Genomic DNA, 24011 nt, shown 5'->3' with positions numbered 1-24011 from the left:
GAGAAAACAAAATATTCCAGAATAAAAACAAATTTAAACAATACGTAGCTACTAATCCAGCCTTACAGAGAATATTAGAAGGAAAATCACTACCGAAGGAATCCAACATTCCCAACACGGCCTACAATAACTCGAACATCTAGCGACCATTCACAAGCACAAATCAAAGAAGAAAAACACATACACTCTACTACCTAAAAAAAAAAAAATGACCGGAGTCAACAACCACTGGTCATTAATATCACTTAATATCAATGGACTCAATTCACCTATAAAGAGGCACAGACTTAGAGATTGGATACGAAAACAGGATCCAACATTCTGCTGTTTACAAGAAACACACCTCAACCACAAAGACAGACACCTACTCAGAGTAAAGGGTTGGGAAAAGGTTTTCCAAGCAAATGGACCTAAGAAACAAGCGGGCGTGGCCATTCTAATATCTAACAAAATCGACTTCAAACTAAAATCAATCAGAAGAAATGGAGATGGACATTTCATACTCATAACTGGAACAATTCATCAGGAGGAAGTCTCAATCCTGAATATCTATGCTCCTAATATAAAGGCACCCACATATGTAAAAGAAACTCTTCTAGAACTCAAGGCGGTCATCAAACCACACACACTAATAGTAGGAGACTTCAACACTCCTCTCTCACCAATGGACAGGTCAATCAGACAGAAACCAAACAGAGAATTAAGAGATTTATTGGAGGTATTGAATCAAATGGACTTAACAGACATCTATAGAACACTCCACCCAAATAGGAAAGAATATACCTTCTTCTCTGCAGCTCATGGAACCTTCTCGAAAATTGACCACATACTCGGTAACAAAGCAAACTTCCACAGATACAAAAAAATATTAGTAACTACCTGTGTCTTGTCAGATCACCATGGACTAAAATTAGAATTCAACAACAATGCTCCCCCCAGGAAGCCAACAAACTCATGGAAACTGAACAGTCAACTACTAAATCACCCCTGGGTCAAGGAAGAAATAAAGAAAGAAATTAAACTCTTCCTTGAATTTAATGAAAACAAAGACACAACATACTCAAACCTATGGGACACTATGAAAGCAGTGCTAAGAGGAAAGTTCATAGCACTAAGTGCCCAATTAAAGAAAACGGAGAAAGCACACATTGGAGACTTAACAGCACACTTGAAGGATCTAGAAAAAAAAGAAGCTCATTCACCCAGGAGGTCTAGAAGACTGGAAATAATCAAACTGAGGGCTGAAATCAACAAAATAGAAATAGAGAAAACAATCCAAAGAATCAATGAATCAAAAAGCTGGTTCTTAGAGAAAATCAACAAGATTGACAAACCCCTATCCAAATTAATCAAACGGCAGAGAGAGAACATGCAAATTAATAAGATCAGAAATGAAAAGGGGGACATAACCACAGACACAGAGGAAATTCAGAGAATCATTAGATCTTACTATGAAAGTTTATATGCCACAAAGTTGGAAAATGTAAAAGAAATGGACATTTTTTTAGATAAATACCATATACCAAAGTTGAACCAAGAACAGGTGAACAATCTAAATAGACCTGTTAGTCGTGAAGAATTAGAAGCTGTTATCAGAAATCTCCCTACCAAAAAAAGCCCAGGACCAGATGGTTTCAATGGAGAATTCTACCAGAACTTCCAGGAAGAGCTAATACCTATACTCCTTAACGTATTCCACAATATAGAAACAGAAGAGTCATTGCCTAACTCCTTTTATGAAGCTACAGTTACCCTGATACCAAAACCACACAAAGACACAACCAAGAAAGAGAATTACAGGCCAATCTCACTCATGAACATCGACGCGAAAATTCTCAATAAAATACTGGCAAACCGAATCCAAGAGCACATTAGAAAAATTATCCATTATGATCAAGTCGGCTTCATTCCAGAGATGCAGGGCTGGTTCAACATACGCAAATCTATCAATGTAATCCATCATATAAATAAACTGAAAGAAAAAACCATATGATCATTTCATTGGATGCTGAAAAAGCATTTGACAAAATTCAACACCCATTTATGATAAAGGTGTTGGAGAGACTGGGGATACAAGGATCATACCTACATATAATAAAAGCAATATAGAGCAAGCCGACAACTAACATCAAATTGAATGGAGAGAAACTCAAAGCCTTTCCACTAAAATCAGGAACGCGACAAGGCTGTCCACTCTCCCCATACCTCTTCAATATAGTGCTTGAAGTTCTAGCAATAGCAATAAGACAACATAAGGAGATCAAGGGGATTCGTATTGGAAAGGACGAAGTTAAACTTTCGTTATTTGCTGACGATATGATAGTTTACATAAATGACCCCAAAAACTCTACCAAAGAACTCCTACAGATGATAAACACCTTTAGTAATGTGGCAGGATACAAGATCAACTCCAAAAAATCAGTGGCCCTCCTATACACAAAGGATAAAGAAGCAGAGAGGGAAATCAGAGAAGCATCACCTTTCATGATAGCCACAAATAGCATAAAATATCTTGGGGTTACTCTAACCAAGGAAGTGAAAGACCTATTTGACAAAAACTTCAAGTCTTTGAAGAAAGAAATTGAGGAGGATACCAGAAAATGGAAAGACCTCCCCTGCTCTTGGATTGGGAGAATCAACATAGTAAAAATGGCAATTCTACCAAAAGCAATCTATAGATTCAATGCAATCCCCATCAAAATCCCATCAAACTTCTTCACAGACCTTGAGAGAACAATAATCAAGTTTATATGGAAAAACAAAAAACCCAGGATAGCCAAAACAATCTTATACAATAAAGGAACTTCTGGAGGCATTACTATCCCTGACTTCAAACTCTATTACAGAGCTACAGTATTGAAAACAGCTTGGTATTGGCATAAGAACAGAGAAATCGACCTATGGAATCGAATAGAAGACCCAGATATTAACCCACAAACTTATGAACACCTAATTTTCGACAAGGGAGCTAAAGGTATACAATGGAAGAAGGAAAGCATCTTTAACAAATGGTGCTGGCATAACTGGATGTCAACCTGTAGAAAAAAGAAAGTAGATCCATATCTATCACCATGCACAAAAATCAAGTCCAAATGGATTAAAGACATCAACATTAATCCGTCCACTTTGAACCTGATAGAAGAGAAGGTGGGAAGTAGTCTACAAGATATAGGCACAGGAGGCCTCTTCCTAAGTAGGACCCCAGCAGCACAGACAATAAGAGAAACAATGAATAAATGGGATCTACTGAAACTGAGAAGCTTCTAAAGCAAAGGACACTGTCAGTAGGACAAAAAGGCTGCCTTCTGACTGGGAGAAGATCTTCACCAACCCCTCATCAGATAAAGGCCTGATCTCCAAAATATACAAAGAACTCAAGAAACTAGGCACTAAAACTCTAATTAACCCAATTAAAAAATGGGGTACTGAACTTAACAGAGAATTCACAACAGATGAACTTCGAATGGCCAGAAGACACTTAAGGTCATGCTCAACCTCCTTAGCAATCAGGGAAATGCAAATCAAAACCACTTTGAGATACCATCTTACACCTGTCAGAATAGCTAATGTCAAAAACACCAACGATAGCCTATGCTGGTGAGGATGTGGGGTGAGGGGAACACTCATCCATTGTTGGTGGGAATGCAAACTCGTGTAGCCAGTGTGGAAATCAGTGTGGCGGTTTCTCAGGAAACTGGGAGTCAACCTCCCTCAGGACCCAGCAATTCCACTTTTGGGAATATACCCTAAAGATTCCCTAACATACTACAAAAGCATTTGTTCTACTATGTTCATAGCAGCACTATTTGTAATAGCCAGAACCTGGAAACAGCCTAGGTGCCCCTCAATAGAAGAATGGTTAAAAAAGGTGTGGAACATATACACATTAGAGTTTTACTCAGCGGTAAAAAACAATGACATCTTGAATTTTGCATGCAAATGGATGGAAATAGAAAACGCTTTACTGAGTGAGGTAAGCCAGACCCAAAAAAGGAATACGGTATGTATTCACTCATAAGTGGATTCTAACCATAATTAAAGGTCTTTGAGCCTATTATTCGTGATCCTAGAGAAGCTAAATAAGAAGATGAACCTGATGAAGATTATTTAGCTATCCACCAGGAGGTAGGAAATAGACAAGAGTCCCAGGTAACCTCGGGTGCATGGGGGGGGTGGGAGGGTTGATGGAAGGGGAGAGGGTTAGAGAGAAGGGAGTAGGGGAGGAAAGGGGAAAGCTCGGTGGCCTTGGGATGGGGGGGGGAGCAAGGAATGATGAATATGGGATCAGGGAAGAATATATTTCAACTAAGGGTGTCATTTTAGGGTTCACAGGAGACTTGATTATATATGGGATCCCAGGTTCAAGGAGAGATCCCCCAGATTGTTCTCTGGACAGAGGAGAGGGTGCCTGAATCGGCCGTGGCCCATAACCATACTGATGTATATTTTGCTTATCACCATAGATTCTTCATCTGGCGAAGGACGGCGATACAGTCGGAGACCCACATTGGAGCACCGGACTGAGCCCCCCGAGGTCCAAATGAGGAGCAGAAGGAGGAAGAACATGAAAAACAAAATCAGTACTGCGAGGGATGCTATCACCCACTGATACAAGGGAACGGATCTAATGAGAGTTTACCAAGGCCAGTTGGACTGTGACTGAACGAGGAGGTGATCTAACCAGATTCTCGGAATTTGGCCGGATTCTCTGACTGTGGCTGGCCCGAAGTCTTTCTGAAAAGCCATTGACTAGGATACTGGAACCTGTTTCCTCTGCATATACTGGATTTTGGGGATCCAGTCTGTTTGGACACTCACATTCCTGGACCTGGAGGGAGGGGGAAGGAACTGGAACTTCCCACAGGGCAGGAAACCCTGACTGCCCTAAGGGACGAAGAGGGAGGAGGAGAGGGAGTGGGGGGAGTGGGAGGGTGTTGGGAAGAGGGGCGGAAATGGAAACTTTTATAATTTAATAAAATTTACAAAAAAAGGCCAGAAATATGAAGTAGAACAAGGGGGTGTAAGATTTGGAGGGATTTAAGGAATGATAAAAATGTTGTATTTAAATATAATATAAAAATAAACAAATACATATATATGCATATGTATAGATGGTTACATTTATCATTGGCTATTGGGGTGATGGGAATAGGTAAATAAGATACTATTTCAGACAAAATTAAATGCTTTCATATGAAATCACTGTGGTGATTACTTCAAAATACAAATTAAAATTTATCAGCTTAGAAAAAGAACAGATAAGCATATAATTAAAATATGATATCTATACACAATAGAGCTCTACTTAACTGAAGAATGACAAAAGTAGTTTTGGGAGGCTAATACTGATTGGGGTACTGCAGGCCCAGAAAGACAATGACACACCTCTATGTGTTCTTTCTCATTTCTAAACTCTATGTTCAAACCTTTATTTTATGTGTTTGACATGAAGTTCAAGTATAAGCCAGGCAGGTAGGATGAGGTCTTCTGGGAGAGGCGGAGCAGTCTAAAGCAAAGGTGCAGTAGGTTATGGGTAACTAAAGAGCAGAAAGGTGAAATACTGAGGGCAAAATGGCTTACACAGGGAAATGTCGGTGATTATGGATGAAATCAATGAAAGGTGTGCCAGGGAATACTAGACAAAGGAAGTTATACAAAAGCCATATGGAAACCTGCTGTTTCACAATCTAATTTAAAAAGATAAATAAAAAAAGATAGAACACATGTATTATACAGCATGTACAACCTGCACGTTGCCATGGGTACACAAGAAGTTGAGATCACACCTTATGTAGCATATCTTGGCTTTTATTCATTTGTATAATACAAATCAGAGGGCTGCTTTTCAAAACTCCAGAACAGTCACACTGGCTCCAAATTTTAAAATGGCAAGCTCTATTTCACAAAGTCACTCATCATTAGAAAGGAAAAGTGCAGAGTTCCAGCTCCTGGTATTGTAGACAAGTGCCAGTTCTTTCCAGAACTTCTATCATCACCCATGCTTTCATGTCAATAATTACATGAGTCCAAGCTACATTTATCTAACAATGCATTGTAATGGAAATATTTCACCCAAATTTAAAGTTTTAAGGAATAAAGAGGGAAATTGGTTAACTAATTTAAATCTATTGCTTTTAACTTTCAAAGACAAAAAATAGGAAACAAAGAAGGCTACCCTCTCCGCCATCCTTCTTCCTTTCTTTGCTCCTTTTCTTCTACTTTCTTTAATGACATACATTATTATTTAACATGGAAACTTGATTTCAGCATTCTTTTGCATCTCTAAGAGCAATCCATACAGTCAATTTTTAGTTATAATCATGTTGTTATACTGTCAATTTATTTAACTTATCATATGGCAAAAAGATACATTAAGATTTTAGAAATAGTTGCATCTGAACATGTTAAGAGGTATGCAGGTATCAGGAAAAAAACTAAAAATAAGTCTATTACCCAAGACCCAATATTTATCCAAGTATGTATTTCGTAAGAAAAAGCTGGTCAATTTTATTACCAGAAAGATCAATTTCAGATCATTTTCTCCTGACGAAAAATTTCAATTATGCAAGGTCTTTTGGGTCTATAAAAACCTCTCTATGAAATCTTGCTTTACTCAGACTCCATTTCCATCCTTTTCCCAGAAGATGTCAGGTAATTGCTAAAATAGATAACTTCTACAAAGATCAAAATATGCTCTTGAAATTACAATCCAACGACAAATTGTCCTTTCTATCTGAAAACCCCAGAAGAAATGAGAACCACTTAGAGATTTATTTACTAGCTTCAGAGAAAATGTAATTACATACAGAGAATATTAAGCCCATGTATATCCTACAAGGCATCTGAGGTCTCAATTCAATTTGAAAAAATAAGAACTCCATGTATATCTTGTAAACTAGAAATCTAGTCTTTATTTATCTACAAATAGAAAATGAGAAATAATTTTTCAAAAAAGTATTTTTGTAACTATGTTTAAACCATTAATCAGCATAATTTCTTTAATTAGGCTGAAATTTTATTAATCTGTAAAAGTACAATTATCTTGGTTTTACAGCATACATACTATAAAATAACTTCAATAAATTTATTCATAGTGCTAAATAAAACACCTTACTTGGTTCTCACTAAAATATTCTGAGTGAGGTAACCCAGACCCCGAAAGACAAACAGGGTATGTGCTTACTCATAATTGGATATTAGCTATAAAGCACATGATAAACAAGCTACAATCCACAGACACAGTGAGGTAACCAGGAGATCCCAAAGGGGATACAAGGATCTCTCTGGAAAGAGGAAATCTTTCCAGGAAAAAAAGAGATGTGCTGGGTGAACTTTGGACAGGAAGGAATTGGAATTTGTAGGATCTTGTTGGGGGATGAGTAGAGGGAGAGAGTACTGAAAGAGATAACTGGAAAAGGGGTCATTTCAGGGTCAGGTAGAAGCCTGATGAAAGGGCAGCTTCAGAATCTACAAGGAATGCCCCCATCTAAGACATCCAGCAATAGTGAATACCTAGCCTGAACTGGCCATCTCCTGTGATCAGATTAGGGACTACCCTAGTTTTCATCAGAGAGATTTCACCCAGTAACTGATGGAAGCATATGCAGAGACCCACAGCCCCAAAATTAGGCTGAGCTCAAGGAATCCTACTGAAGAGAAGGAGGAAGGATTGTAGGAGCCAGAGTAGTTAAGGACATCATGAGAAACCCCACAGAAACAACTAACTTGGCTCGTAGGAATACACAGAGTCTAAATCAATAGCCAAGGAGCCTGAATGAAACCGACCTATGTCCTCTCTATACATGTGGCAGTTGTATAGTTCGGGCTATTTATGGAACTCCTAATAATGGGAGAAGGAGCTGTCCCTAATGATTTGTCTGGCTCTTGGAAACTTGTTCCTCATACTGGATTGCCTTGCCCACCCTAAATATAATTGGAGGTGCTTAGTCTTAATGCAACTCAATATGCCATGCTTTGTTAATAACCATATGATCAACCCCTTTCTGAGCAGAAACGGAGGAGAAGTGTATTAGGGGACTGTGGAGAAAGGAGTTGGGAGGAAGGAATGGGAGAGGAGAGGAGGGAGGGGAAAGTGTGTGTGCTCAGACTGTAAAATAAATGAATAATTTTTTTAAAAAAGCACATTCTGTTACTATGTGGTTTAGAAAAGAACTTCCAATGAGAAGAAATGCATGAGGAAGAACAGGGCCAAGTGAGAAACAAGAGAGAGTAATGAACAAAATGAAACTGTGGAGGAAAATCTTCATTTGGAAACTGGTATAATGGGACAAAGGAAGGATAACCCCATAGTAGTAAACCAGAGGGTAGTAGAATTTAGAAATGATGGTGAAAACTTCCAATGAAAGCTTTTCTTTTCTTTATTGTTTCTTTTCTTTATTTTTTTTAATTAGTTTGTTTCTTAACTTACTGGCTTATTGAAAGAAGTGGCTGGAAGCAGGAACACGCCAAGAAGCAATGTAACTTTCCACATCACATTGAAATGAGCCATGATGAAGCTTTTCTGGGAGTCTAATAATAAATTCAGTACAACAGTCTTAGAAATAAAATTTCAGAATCCATGATTTCACTTGTAGTTACTATAATACTTAATCCTAGTAAATGTCAAATTGCAATCCCATGTTTGTCAAAGTGTCTTTGTATTTAGAATGCAAATAGCTTTTGTGAATATTATTTGATCTTCAAGACCCACAATTTCAACAGTAACAATACATTAGTGACCTTCCCAAATCTATCATGAAGTACAGAAACTCCAGAAAGTATACGATTCTTACAACAAGCTAACTCCTATAGTTTATTTTGCAAGACAGTAATTAGGTTACATTATATAAAGGCAATAAGGTAAATTGATAGTAAGAATGTAGATATCACAGAAATGATCATAATTGTGGATGTCCTGTTTTTTGAAGTTGTCTCTTTGAACAACTCAATGTCTCTGATCATTGTTTTAAATTGCCAAATAGGGTAATTATATTAATTATAGTTCAAACCATGTTGAAACTGTTATTGATGTGCTATCAATAAAGGATTTGACATTGATTGATTATGAGGTCTTATATTTCATTTCGTTGCTCCTTTACATTGTCACTTCATGTTTTAATATGCTCAAGAAGTGTAAACACATGACCATTTAAATTATGCATGACTGTGAACTTCTTCCCAGTGAAATGCATCCATAAATGTGGTAGTGGTAGAGATGGTGGTGGAGGTGGTAGTGGTGTGTGCCACAGAGGAGAGCTACAACCATTCATATCAGTATATGTTTTGAAATATAGATGAGAAATTTTCATTTTGTACCAAGTGGTGGAATAAAAAATAAAGGATAGTTCCAGGAAATGTGTAATTATATTTGTACCACTTCATGTCAGACTTGGCAAGAATAGCTGACACACTAAAGCTAGCTAAGAAATATTAGTGGGAATCTATGAGATATCTACTACTCTTGCCTCATGAAGTTTAAAGAAGCATTGTGCCAAATTTTAAAAAAAAAGATTATTTCAAAATCACTGAAGTCAGTAACTAAATAATAACGAAAGCTGTCATTTCTCCTGGGTAAGTGATTTCTTGTGCTATGAAGACATCCTGAAAATTTCTTTTGATCTTAGAGTTGTACAAAATGTAAAATACATAGCCACACATATTTTGTAAATTGTTTTCTTCTGTAATGTAAATTTTAATTAAACCCCTCCTTATTTTTAATGGAAAAGTTAAATCTCAATAGATAGTAATATTATAGACCCACTAGACAGTGAACTCAGTACACAACAATAAGTGCAGCCGAAGCAATTTGATTAAGCTCTGTAAATTGAAAAATATGCAATCTTGTCTATGATAATTCAAAGCTAAAGAAGAGAATTGGTAAGGTCTTAAAGAAAAAAGACTTTGGTTAAACCTCTCTAGAATTTCCACGTTTCTTCTACTAAATCAGTAACTATAGGAAAGTGAAATGATTATACTTAGATAATGATAAGAATATTTTCTTTCATGATGCTTTAGGGAGTAGCAATTATAAGATTTCTATTAAAGTTGCACAAATATCTGTGTATTTCAGTGATTCTTTATATAATGAGGAACTGTTAGCCCTCTTGTTCTCAGATGACAGAAATGGTAGCTTAAACTGCTACTTATTTTTAAATTAGGATTATAATTAAATTTGGAGCCTGAGACAAGGTTAAACTTACTCTTCATGAGTCTGATTATGTAACCTCATTGGAGTAGAGCATCAATCATTTATGCCAAATATGCCAGTTCTTTATATATTTAGTAGAAAAATAGAGGTAAGGTTTTATTTCTCTTTTTAGGGCAGTTATTTTTCTTTGATTTTTCACAGATTTAAATACTGTCACTCCACCTAATTTTTAAAATAATGTTGTCAAGAAGAAGAAAAATAAAGCTCTAACTCAACAAACGTCACATTATTTATACTTAATTTTACAAAGTGAAGAAATTTATAGTGAACAAGGATAAAAGTTTGAAACAATTCTATTTGATTTGTGCCTAACACCTATTTCTTTACTCGATTGGCATCAAACAATGTCATGGCATTTAGATGGTGTGTATTGTATTACTGAAGTTGAATGAATGTATGAAAGTATCAAAAATGGAAAGTTTGCCTTAAAACAGGCAGTTAGATATACTAAAGAAGGAAAGAAGGAAGCAAGGAAACAAGGAAAGAAAGAAAGAAGACCAATGAAGTGCCATAGTCATATAAAAAAATGAATCCACCTAGTGAAATTGAAGAGGCCAGAAGTTTTGTGAAGAAAAATGAATATAATTAACAGGGGACAATAAATTGCATTTTGGACATAGAAAAGAGAGAGCTATTCTTGAAAGTGAATTTAGGGAAATGACAAAAGGAAACTGAGATATGAATAGATCCAAGAGTACATGTGAAATGCAGGGCTGTTTTAGTCAAAAAGAGAGAAGAGATGTACTGTTCTGTCTGGAGCTTAGGGTAGCTTTAGATAAAGAACAATATCTCTTGAACCTGAAAAAGATGATAATGAACCATGTGAAATACAGATGGGGAAACCTTTGAAAATGCTGCCTGTTAAGGGAAAAGAATAAATGAATAACTGATTATTATTCAATTCTAGAGATATTCAGAGAGGATAATGATGAGGATTTTGCCAATCAGTTATCTTTAAGAGGTGGGACCAAGTTAGCGTGTGGATTTCTGAGACCTGGAGAAAAACAGCATATGGTCCAGGTGCCCTCTCTCTCTGTGGTTCCCATGCAGCACAGCTGAGCTTGGACTTCTAATTCCTGTTTCATGAATTTTCCCCTTATAGTAAATAAAAATGTAATTGTTTTATCTTTTAGCTAGCCTGGTTATTTCCCCAATCGAGCTAACTTCTTCAGTCAGTGCCTAACATGGGGCTTGGGTGTCTAGCAGCTCTAGCCAGCTGCCCATCAGACTCTATGCCATTTATTTGGGTATAAGATTCCCACGCAGCAGCCCTGAATAGCAGCTAGCTGCAGTCCTTCATATTTTCTCACTAAATGTCTCAGAGCACCTTGGCTACCCGTGACTGTATGGCTGGCCTCTGAGTCCAGTTTTTTCAGCACTCTCAGGAAGCTCAGGTGGGATACAGGCTTCCCCGGGTGTCTCTGCTTGGCTTTGATTTCTGGCTCTCTTTGTGCTCATGCGACTGCTGATCAGTCAGAGACTTCTGTGGAGCACACAGTCTGTAATATACACTGATTAATTGTTTTTAATTTGAGCATATCTTTCAGTATTGAATACTAAAATCAGATTCAAGATGGCCACATGGCTACAAGTGCGCCACAACACGTACTGGCAGGTAATACCTACTGCACCTATTCCTGCTCAAACTCAACCACAGGTAAGAGCTATAATTTAAAATACGAATTCTAAATTTATAATTTTAAAAGGCAAGATGACGGACAATTTAACAGTCCAAGAATTCAATATCTTTTCTACTTATACCATGTACTATGTTATAAAAGGTTTAAATGACTTACCTCCTTCATCCTCTATTTGATTCTGGGGATTATCTTTCTCCTTCATATTTTCTCCTTAAAAACATAGTTTGATAATAGGACCCCAAATGAGGCACTTTTAGAAATGATACAGTTTTTACAGACTGACAGTGACCAACTAAAAGGAAAAATCAACACTGTGGAGAAGGATACAACCAATTTAACAAACAAAACCTAGTCAATTATAGAGGGTGCTGAGACATTGTCTGAGAGAATTTATACTGTTGAATGTATTAATCAGACTCTGTCAAATGGTTGTGATAGACTGACTGATAGAATGTCTCTCCAGGCAGGTAATATGCATGATATAAAAATTATATTCAAAAATGAGTCATTATCTTTACTGGACAGACTTTACACCTTAAAATCCTCAATGAGGGCATTAAAACAGAACACTGGGCAGGAGTTTCATACTGTACAAAAGACAGTGCAAAGAAGATTTAAAAATATTTAAGAATTTTTCAAATTTGATGACCAGGGACAAAAGGTACAAAGACAAAATGTAGCCTTATCAGTACGTACCAAACTCTGTGATAGCTTACACAGAGTTCTACCTGTCTTTTCAGTGATATCATCAAAAAGAGCATCTGGCACCTTTGAAAAATGCCAACTTAGAATGCTGCAATAAGATCTTTGGACCTTTATAAGTCAGATCAGCACCAATAAATGAATTGATTTTACATACAATAAATGTTGAGATACTTGACTGTAATACTGAAGCTTGGGTAGTAGAAGGAATTTCCAATGGTATGAGGAGATAAAATACCAAATGTTTTAATTATGGTAGAATTGGATATCTGAGAATAGATGGTAGGCAAGGAATTCCTAGAAATAATATCTCCTCTGAAAATGACAAAAATAAAAGGACTCAGACTTCAGGTATTTGTAGGATGTGCGGTAAAGGCCAACATTGGACTAATGAATATAGATCAACAAAGATAGACAAGGCAACCTAATATCATTTAGAAACTCCTTGGGGAAATTCTCGCAGGCCCCATGACTAACTTGGTCCAATCATTTTCATTTACTGTTGAAAACATGTCTCACCAGGAACGTTAAAATTCCAGTGCCTACTGTAAAAAAAACCATACTTGTCTGGATGATGAAATAGATGTGGAAGATGAATACAAAACTCCAGTAGGACAAGAAAACCTATATTCTGGCAGACTTCTATAAATGATCAAAGACGAAAGCAAAGAGTATGTATAAATGGCATTTTTATTGAAGGCTTGCTAGACATTGGTGCTGATGTATCATTATTCCAGAATCTTGCCATCCAAATTGGCCTTCTCAAGAGGCAGATATTCAGTTCCTAGAAAATGGAACCCTATCTCAAGCAAAACAAAGCACAAGATGGGTTAAATACATAGGGCCCAAAGGACAGGGAGAAAAGTTAAGGCCATATGTAGCTAATATTGCAGTAATTTTGTGGGGTTGTGACCTATTACAACAATGAAATATCCAGATTAACATCCCTACAGCCCCCAAAACTTATGTTTTGGGGGCAGATATTAGAAGATATTATAGACAAAGGTCACAAGTCATTCAGGCTGTATAAGAACACAAAGCACTTGACAAAACTTTCAAATACTTAACTGATAAACAAATGTGGGTTAAACTGTGGCTGCTAACAGAAGAAAAGTTGTGAGCTTTAAAACAGCTGGTACAAGAGCAACTGGATGCTCAACATTTTAAAGAATCTACCAGATCTTGAAATTCTCCTGTATTTATTGTTAAAAAGAAATCTGAAAAATAATAAATGGTGACAGATATTAGAGCTATCTACAAGGGTATTCAACCTATGGGCCCTCTACAATCTGGAATTCTTCTGCCTACTCTGTTACCAAAGGGATGGCCTCTAACAGTTGTTCATTTAAAGAATTGTTTCTTCACTATCCCTTTACAAGAAAAGAATAGAGAAAAATTTGCCTTCACAGTGCCTAGTTATAATAATTCTCTGCCTACTAGGAGATATCAATGAACAATCCTCCCACAGGGAATGCTCAATAGCCCCATCCTGTGCTAAAACTTTGTCAGTCAGCCATTGGAAATAATATGGAAGAAACTTCCTAAGTCTATAATCTAACATTACATAGATGACATTTTGTTATCTAATTAACATGCAAATACTTAAAAAATGTTTAAAGAAGTAAAAAAAAAGTTTTGCCTAAATGGGGATTACAAACTATTCCTATAAAGATTCAAGGGGGAGATTCTGTTAATTACCTAGGTTACAGAATAGGTTTATAAAAGTTTAGAACACAAAAGGCACAAATTAGGAGCGACCCAGTTGTGGACTCATAATGACTTCCAAAGATTGTTAGGAGACATTTCCAGTCTACAATCAACTGTTGGGATAATGCCTGATCTAATAATTCATTTAAACAAACCATTGATGGTGACAAAGACTTAAGTAGTCCAAGAGAATCAACAGCTATAGATAAGTTAGTGTATAGATAATAGAGTGAATACTTGTGAGCTATTATTTATGGATAATTGACATTGGTAAAGTTTTTCATATATTGATACAAGTTCAAATTATATTTGTTATTTCTGTTTAAAATATTTGTACACCATTGCAGGGTTATTCTGTCAGATTATATGCATGCATGTCTCTACCTCTGTTTAGAACATTTTATATATTGATACAACTTTTAGAATATTTTCATGTTGCATTTTATATTGTTCTTACCTCTGATCAAGATACTTATACATTGTTTACATTTTAAGGTCATTGTCCTCATTTGCTGCACATTTGTTTACAGATTAATTAATATTCTGACATAAAGTCTTAGCCTTTAAGTTATACAGGTATTAAGTATTATAGGTCAATAGTTGTTCATGTTTGTTATACATATAGTCAGATTAGTTAGGTTCTTTAGATACATAGAGATTATGTTCTGACTGATAGATAATTTTAAACCACTTCAAGAATCTGTAGAACATGGCATTTAAATAACTTAGGATTCTGTTGACATGATTGCTCCTGACAGCACCAATCTATTCCCGAAAGAATGTTAAGCACAAAAGACACTCTACTGGGAGTTTGTCTTCTTTTTGACACAATTGGCCTTTGGGTAAGGAACTGCCTTGGTGCGGGAGAATTGTGTGTATTCTGTCAATCATATTTTAATAAAACGCTGATTGGCCAGGCAGGCAGTATAGGTGGGAAAGCCAGACAGGAAGTAGGGGTGGAGAAAAGAGACTGGGAGTATTCTGGAAGCAGAAGCTCTCTCTCAGGCACTCCTGCGCAGATCACCGAAGAGGCAGCATGTAACTTGCCCAGCTGAGAAAGGTACGGAGCCATTATGGCTAACATAGATGAGAATAATGGGTTAATATACGTTATAAGAGTTAACAAGAAGCCTGACCTAATGGGCCAATCAGTTTATAACCTTATGGAGTCCTGTGTGTGATTTTTCCTTGGGACTTGCTGGCTTGTTGGGGTACTGGGCGGGACAGAAACCCCAACAAGCTGGCCCACACACTACACTGCCTATGCCTCAATCACTGACAAAGTACATGGTATCCAGACTGGACAAGCAGGACACAAGAAAAAGGACTGCCAAACCTTGCCAAGACAGGGTAAGACAGTTCTAAAAAATTTCCTGCCTCTAAAAATGGTCTGTCAGTTACGCTAGACCTTAGCCAAAAAAGTTACTTCAAAATTGAAAATGAGACTTCAGGTGATTGTTTAGGTAGCCAATTGTCTCTGTCAAAAACTGTTCACTTTGGAAGCTTCTTGATTACACTTCCTATCTACTCAAGTAATATTATCTCCATTCTTAGGCCTTAGATGGGGTTGAAGATTAGATATTCATAGTTACCATCCTCTTATGGTTAGCCAAGCCTTTTTCCGATACAAGACTTAGATTCTTTGAAATAGAATGTCTATTAAAACATTTATCATGTGTTCCTTGTTTAATTTTGTTTATGTTGGTTATAATTTTATTCTTGATATCTGTTCCTATTGTATTTAGTTTTATATTGGATTTGGATTGCTCTTATTTAGACAAAAAGGGAGATGATGGGGAATCTTTGCCAACCAATCATTTTTAAGAGGTGGGACCAAGTAAGGGTGTGACTGTCTGAGAAACAGAGAAAAATGGTGTGTGTTCCAAGTGCTCTCTCTTTGTGTGGATCCCTCACAGCACAGCTGATCTTGGATTACTCATTACTGTTTCATGAGTTTTCCTCTTATAATAAATAAAAATATAATAGATTTATCTTGCTAGCCTGGTTATTTCCCAAGTTGAGCTATCCCCTACAGGATAAGGAACTAAACTCAAATTAGAAGATAAGATGATAAAGAATCATTTTATCTATTTAAAGTATGTTGGCATCAGACAGTAAAGGTGAGAATGTGTGCGTTAAAGCAATATTATTCTATTAGAATATAATCTACTATTTCACAGGGTAGCATGATCATCTTCCCAAGATATGACTGAGATTTGCCAAGGTCAGTGTAATAAAGGAAGGATGTGAAAGATAGTTTCCACGAAATAAGTGAAATTAGTACTTCTACTTTTAATTAACAATGTCTGGATTATTCCTTAAAATAAATCATCTCCCTCTATAGCATATGCAATTAGCAAGTTGTTTTTACTTAAAAACTATTATATCCCCCATGAAAAAGTAAATATGATTATTACATATAAATTTTTTCTAAATAATTAGTTTGTTTCTAAAATAAAAGTTGTAACTACTAATAAATTTCACAGATGCAAGAGGCTCTCAAGTCAACTATTAAAAATAAATTTTTTATAGTACTGTATAATTTTATAACCAATTAAACTGTTCAGAGCAATCTATGCAAACAAAACATAATTAGTCTTTATGATTCAAGATTTAAACTGAGAGCCAGCCCACCTATTTTATAATTTAACTGATATCTCTATTCTCTAATATGGAAGTCCACAAAAATTGTCAATAGGATCAAACATTGACAGTCTTAGTGTGAAAAATGCCAATTGAGATATGTTTTGGGTCTATTTTCAATGATATATATTACAATATTTGTATGTTACATTTGTATTTCAGGTTGATTTTTCAGTCTGAAAAATGAAAAAAGAGGCAAGTCCATAAAAATAACTCTACAGCACAGGTTACAAAGTTAATATTCCTCTAGATTGTTTGGTAAGAGAAATAGAAGAAACTGAGATTAAAGTATTATTTCAGAGAACTTTCCTTTCTTGTAAATTGCTGAGGTTGGTCTTGAACTTTCAATCCTCATGTCAAGGCCTCCAGATTCCTGGAATTATAGCTGTATGCAGTCATGTCAGGCAGCACAGTGCTTGTTAAAGATTGTAAGAAGAACTGATCAGGTATAAACAGTAACTAAATCAGTTTCTCATTCAAAGAGTGGTAGTGTAGAAAAAGTTAGCAGAGTTTCAAAATTATTCTTTTTCAAGTAAATCTCAGAGATTACAGTAATATGGTGAAAAGATATCTTATAAATATGTGGAAATTGCAAATGCTGAGCACACAAGAAGCTTGGAATTGAAATTGCATAATCGTCAGTAAGAGATAAGTTATTAAGGAATAAGTACAGAATTCTTTTTTTTTTTGCACGGTTTTATTAGGTTTAGAATTGTTTAGGCAATTATTTGAAACAGATAAATAATAGATGATATACAACTTTGGGCAATTCACACTATAAATATTTATTATAAAAATAATCTTCCTCAGTTTATCACTAATTAATTATATATGTATGTATTTATTCTTTCAGCTTTCCAGTTCTGAGAGCAGAAAGTAAATTGTGTCTGCTGTGTCCTTGCATGTACTCTTAGCTTCAACAAAGTTCATTCTTAACTCAGCGTTTAAAGGGATCCTTTTATAAAATGCACTTTAGTTCATATACTTTCTTTGTCTTACATTCAAATAGAAACCTATTTTTACTTGGCTATTTGCTTTCCTTATTCTGAATTGCATCTGTGCTGTTATGATGATGCAAAGACTTTGTGTAAATGCTTGGCAAGGACCCTACCACTAAGCTGCACTTTTCTCACACAGTTTACCATTCTGTACAGAGCAAAAGCTCAAAACATTATGTTTCTAGCAATGTTCTAGTCTCAGTGGCCTCCTCTGTCTTCCTTGAACATTCATGAATTCTACGAGGCAGAGACTTGAATTTGCTGTTTCTTTTACAAAAATATTTTCTTCCCCCAAAATAAAATGTCTTTCTTCTCCTTTCTTTTTGCTAATTGGAGAGTTTTCAATTTTTTTATTGAAAGTATTAATCTAGTATTCTTTGGATTCTGATTTTTTGGAATAATCAATGTTTTCTAAACTGGTTATAATGTTTTATTTTTTTGAAGTTTATTAAAATATAAAAGTTTCCATTTTCGCGCCTCCTCCCAACACGTTCCCACTCCCCCCACTCCCTCTCCTCTTCCCTCTCCATCCCTAAGAGCAGTCAGGGTTTCCTGCCCTGTGGGTAGTTCAAGTTCCTCCCCGCTCACTCCAGGACCAGGAAGGTGAGTATCCAATCAGACTGGATCCCCAAAAATCCAGAATATGCAGAGGAAACAAGTCCCAGAGTCATTGTCAATGGCTTTTTAGAAAGACTTCGGGCCAGCCACATTCAGAGAATCCAGCCTCCTCCAGAGAATCTGGTTGGATCAAGCGCTCCTTCAGTCCTAGTCAACTGGCCTTGGTGAACTCTCATTAGATCAGTCGCCTTGTATCAGTGGGTGATCGCTCCCCTTGCGGTTCTGATTTCCTTTTTCATGTTCTTCCTCCTTCTGCTCCTCCTATGGACCTTGGGGGACTCAGTCCGGCGCTCCAATGTGGGTCTCCGTCTGCACCGCCATCCATCGCAGGATGAAGGTTCCCTCTGATCTTGCCCTCCCTGCTCAGGTTCTTCTTCCTTCAGCTTCTCGGTTGGACCTAGGAAGTTAAATCCAGTGTTCCAATGCGGGTCCCCGTCTCTATCTCCATCTATTGCCAGATGAAGGATCTATGGTGATAAGCAAAATATTCATCAGTATGGTTATGGGCCAAGGCCGGTTCAGGCACCCTCTCCTCTGTCCAGAGAACGATCTGGGGATCTCTCCTTGGACCTGGGATCCCATATATAATCAAGTCTCCTGTAAACCCTAAAATGACTCCCTTAGTTGAAATATATTCTTCCCTGATCCCATATTCATCCTTCCTCCCTCCCCCCCATCCCAGGCCACCGAGCTTTCCCCATTCCTCCCCTTCTCCCTTCTCTCTAACCCTCTCCCCTTCCAACAACCCTCCCACCCCCCCCCCCATACACCCGAGGTTACCTGGGACTCTTGTCTATTTCCTACCTCCTGGCGGATAGCTAAATAATCTTCATCAAGTTCATCTTCTTATTTAGCTTCTCTAGGATCACGAATAATAGGCTCAAAGACCTTTAATTATGGTTAGAATCCACTTATGAGTGAATACATACCTCATTCCTCTTTTTGGGTCTGGCTTACATGACTCAGTAAAGCGTTTTCTTTTTCTTTTTTTTATTTTTCTTTTTATTTATTTATTTATTTATTTTATTTAATTTTTACTGGGAACCCCTCAAGAATCAAGTCTCTTGCAAACCCTAGAATGGCTCTCTTAGTTGCGATATAACCTTCCCTGCTCCCATAATCATCCTTCCTCCCTCCCCCTCCCATTCCCCCAAGCCATCCCCAATTCTCGCCCTCTCCCCTCTCCCTAACCATCTTTCCTTACTTCCACCACCCCACCCCCCATGCACCCGACTTTGCTTGGCAATCTTGCCTAGTTCTATTATCCAGGAGGATAACTATATAAATTTTCTTCAGGTTCACCTTCCTATCTAGCTTCTCTAGGATCACAAATTATAGACCCAAAGACCTTTAACTATGGCTAGAATCCACTTATGAGTGAGTACATACCATATTCCTCTTTTTGGGTCTGGGTTACCTCACCCAGTAAAGCGTTTTCTATTTCCATCCATTTGCATGCAAAATTCAAGATGTCATTGTTCTTTACCGCTGAGTAAAAATCTAATGTATATATGTTCCACACTTTCTTTAACCATTCTTCTATTGAGGGGCACCTATGTTGTTTCCAGGTTCTGGCTATTACAAATAGTGCAGCTATGAACATAGTTGAACAAATACTTTTGTGGTATGATAGGGCATCTCTTGGGTATATTCCCAAGAATGGAATTGCTGGGTCCTGAGGGAGGTTGACTCCCAGTTTCCTTTGAAACCAGCACACTGATTTCCACAGTGGCTGCACAAGTTTGCATTCCCACCAACAATGGATGAGTGTTCCCCTCATTCCACATCCTCTCCAGCATAGGCTATCATTGGTGTTTTTGACTTTAGCTATTCTGACAGGTGTAAGATGGTATCTCAAAGTGGTTTTGATTTGCATTTCCCTGATCGCTAAGGAGGTTGAGCATGACCTTAAGTGTCTTCTGGCCATTCAAAGTTCATCTGTTGTGAATTCTCTGTTCAGATCAGTACCCCATTTTTTAATTGGGTTAATTAGAGTTTTAGTGTCTAGTTTCTTGAGTTCTTTGTATATTCTGGAGATCAGACCTTTGTCTGATGAGGGGTTGGTGAAGATCTTCTCCCAGTCAGAAGGCAGCCTTTTTGTCTTACTGACAGTGTCCTTTGCTTTACAGAAGCTTCTCAATTTCAGCAGGTCCCATTTATTCATTGTTTCTCTTATTGTCTGTGCTACTGGGGTCCTACTTAGGAAGAGGCCTCCTGTGCCTATATCTTGTAGACTACTTCCAACTTTCTCTTTTATCAGGTTCAAAGTAGACAGATTGATGTTGATGTCTTTAAACCATTTGGACTTGATTTTTGTGCATGGTGATAGATATGGATCTATTTTCATTCTTCTACAGGTTGACATCCAGTTATGCCAGCACCATTTGTTAAAGACGCTTTCCTTCTTCCATTGTATACCTTTAGCTCCCTTGTGGAAAATTAGGTGTTCATAGGTTTGAAGGTTAGTATCCGGATCTTCTATTCGATTCCATAGGTCGACTTCTCTGTTCTTATGCCAATACCAAGCTGTTTTCAATACTGTAGCTCTGTAATAGAGTTTGAAGTCAGGGATAGTAATGCTGCCAGAAGTTCCTTTATTGTATAAGATTGTTTTGGCTATCCTGGGTTTTTTGCTTTTCCATATAAACTTGATTATTGTTCTCTCAAGGTCTGTGAAGAAGTTTGATGGGATTTTGATGGGGATTGCATTGAATCTATAGATTGCTTTTGGTAGAATTGCCATTTTTACTATGTTGATTCTCCCAATCCAAGAGCAGGGGAGGTCTTTCCATTTTCTGGTATCCTCCTCGATTTCTCTTTTCAAAGGCTTACAGTTCTTGTCAAATACGTCTTTCACTTCCTTGGTTAGAGTAACCCCAAGATATTTTATGCTATTTGTGGCTATCGTGAAAAGTGATGTTTCTCTGCTTCTTTATCCTTTGTGTATAGGAGGGCCACTGATTTTTTGGAGTTGATCTTGTATCATGCCACGTTACTAAAGGTGTTTATCAGCTGTTGGAGTTTTTTGGTAGATTTTTTGGGGTTTTTTATGTACACTATCATATCGTCAGCAAATAACGAAAGTTTAACTTCATCCTTTCCAATTCGAATCCCCTTGATTTCCTTATGTTGTCTTATTGCTATTGCTAGAACTTCAAGCACTATATTGAAGAGGTATGGAGAGAGTGGACAGCCTTGTCGTGTTCCTGATTTTAGTGGAAAGGCTTTGAGTTTCTCTCCATTCAATTTGATGTTAGCTGTCGGCTTGCTCTATATTGCTTTTATTATATTTAGTTATGATCCTTGTATCCCCAGTCTCTCCAACACCTTTATCATAAATGGGTGTTGAATTTTGTCAAATGCTTTTTCAGCATCCAATGAAATGATCATATGGTTTTTTCTTTCAGTTTCTTTATATGATGGATTACATTGATAGATTTGCGTATGTTGTTTTTCCTTTGCAGCTCTTAAAATTCTTTCTTTAATCTGTATGTTTTGTGTTTTGATTCTTATATGGCGAGGGAATGTTTTTTTCTGATCCAGTCGATTCGGTGTTCTGTATGCTTCTTGAACCTTCATAGGGATATCGTTCTTTAGGTTGGGGAAGTTTTCTTCTATAATTTTGTTGAATATATTTTCTGGACCTTTGATCTGCAATTCTTCACCTTCTTCTACCCCTATTATTCTTCAATTTGGTTTTTTTTATTGTGTCTCACATTTCCTGAATGTTTTGTGATGAGAATTTGTTGGATTTGCTGTTTTCTTTGGTCAGAGCATTTAATTTCTCTATGGTGTCCTCAGAGTCTGAGATTCTTTCTTCTATCTCTTGTATTCTGTTGGTCATGCTTGTTTCTGAAGTCTATGTTCGTTTACCTAGATTTTCCATAGCCAGCCTGCCCTCGGCTTGTGATTTCTTCATTGACTCCATTTCAGTTTTCCAATCTTGAACTGTTTCCATTACCTGTTTGATTGTTTTTTCTTGGTTTCCCAGAATTTCATTTACGAATTTACTCATTTCTTCAAACCTTTTGGTATATTTCTCTTCCATTTCTTTACTCATTTCCTCAATCTTTTTGTTATAGTTATCTTCCATTTCTTTAAGGCCGATTTTCACCTCCTGTTTAAGTTCCTCTATCAGTTTCATCTAAGATCCACTTAGAGTCGATTTCTTCTATTTCTTCTGGAGTAGGGTGTTCAATTCTTCTAGTTTCGAGCTCCCTGGATTCTGGAGATGTCATGTTGCCTTTTAGGTTGTTGGAGGAATTCTTGCATTGGCGCCTGCCCATCTCCTCCACTCTGGATGAAACTCCTCAGCACTTTCTGGATAGAACTCCTCAACACTCTCTGGGTAGGACTTCTCAGCACTCTCTGGATAGAGCTCCTCAGCACTCTCTGGGAAGAACTCCTCAGCAGTGCAACAGGGCTAGCTGGTCTTCCCAGGACCCGGGAGACAAAGGGCCCGCAGCAGTGGGGGGAGGGAGGGGTACCGTGGAACACTGAAGACCCTGCTGCAGAAGCTGAGGGGGGAGGGGCTGTGCTCTCTTCCCGGATGGGCAGGCTGCCCAGGCGAGCACCCACTCACCTCTCTGGGAAGAGCTCCTCAGCAGTGCAACAGGGCTAGCTGGTCTTCCCAGGACCCGGGAGCTAATGTTTTATATAATTCACTTTCTATCAGAATATAAATTGAATAGTGGAGAAAGATTTTTACATTTATAAATATTTGCATAAATTATGCTCATCCCATTATTAATATTTGAATAATTAATTAAATACTGATGACATGTCTGTAATATCAGTGTAAATGTATTTAAGAAATACATTTAAGAAATTTAAGAAAGTTATAGACTCAAAGCTACTTGGGCTACATAGTAAGATTCTGTCTGGAACCAAATATTCCGTGGTACTTTTAAGTTCTCAGTGATATTCTGTGAATGGTGTGACATTCTTTATCTGCTAAGTATTATTCTTAGATACTTTACCATTTTTAGAAAATTCTAATATTTTTAAATAAATCAAAAATGTCTTTGATATGTATATTAAAATTAGGTTAAACAGGAATCAGATTAGGAAGCAATCTGAAACTTAAAAACCAGAAGAACCAAATGATCTTCATTATAATTAATGCAGCTATATGTATCATCTGGACACTATTCTCAAACTTTCAAATACAATTTACAAAATTGTATATATTGTTTTCATTAGTTTTAGAACTGTGAGCCACAGACCTCCAGCATCTTTCTAGACTATGATTCCAAGAAAATCCTATAGCAAAAGCTGAGTAGCTTTCTCTAGAGTATATTTCCTGAACCACTGCCTTTCAGTGTCTAATGAGCACAAGTCCATTCCCTCTACATGAGCTATGTAGTAATCTTCACTGCAATGGCCAAGTATCCTATTTTTAAATGTGTAAAAACTGAGCATAAAAATTACTAAATTTGGGATAGAGAGGTGATTCTGCAGTTGAAAGTACACAGTGCTCTTACTGAGGACCTTAGT

This window comes from Myodes glareolus, chromosome 8 (assembly GCF_982192425.1).
Source record: "Myodes glareolus chromosome 8, mMyoGla1.1, whole genome shotgun sequence".
Lineage (NCBI taxonomy): Eukaryota > Metazoa > Chordata > Mammalia > Rodentia > Cricetidae > Myodes > Myodes glareolus.
This window is presented reverse-complemented; position numbering follows the sequence as displayed.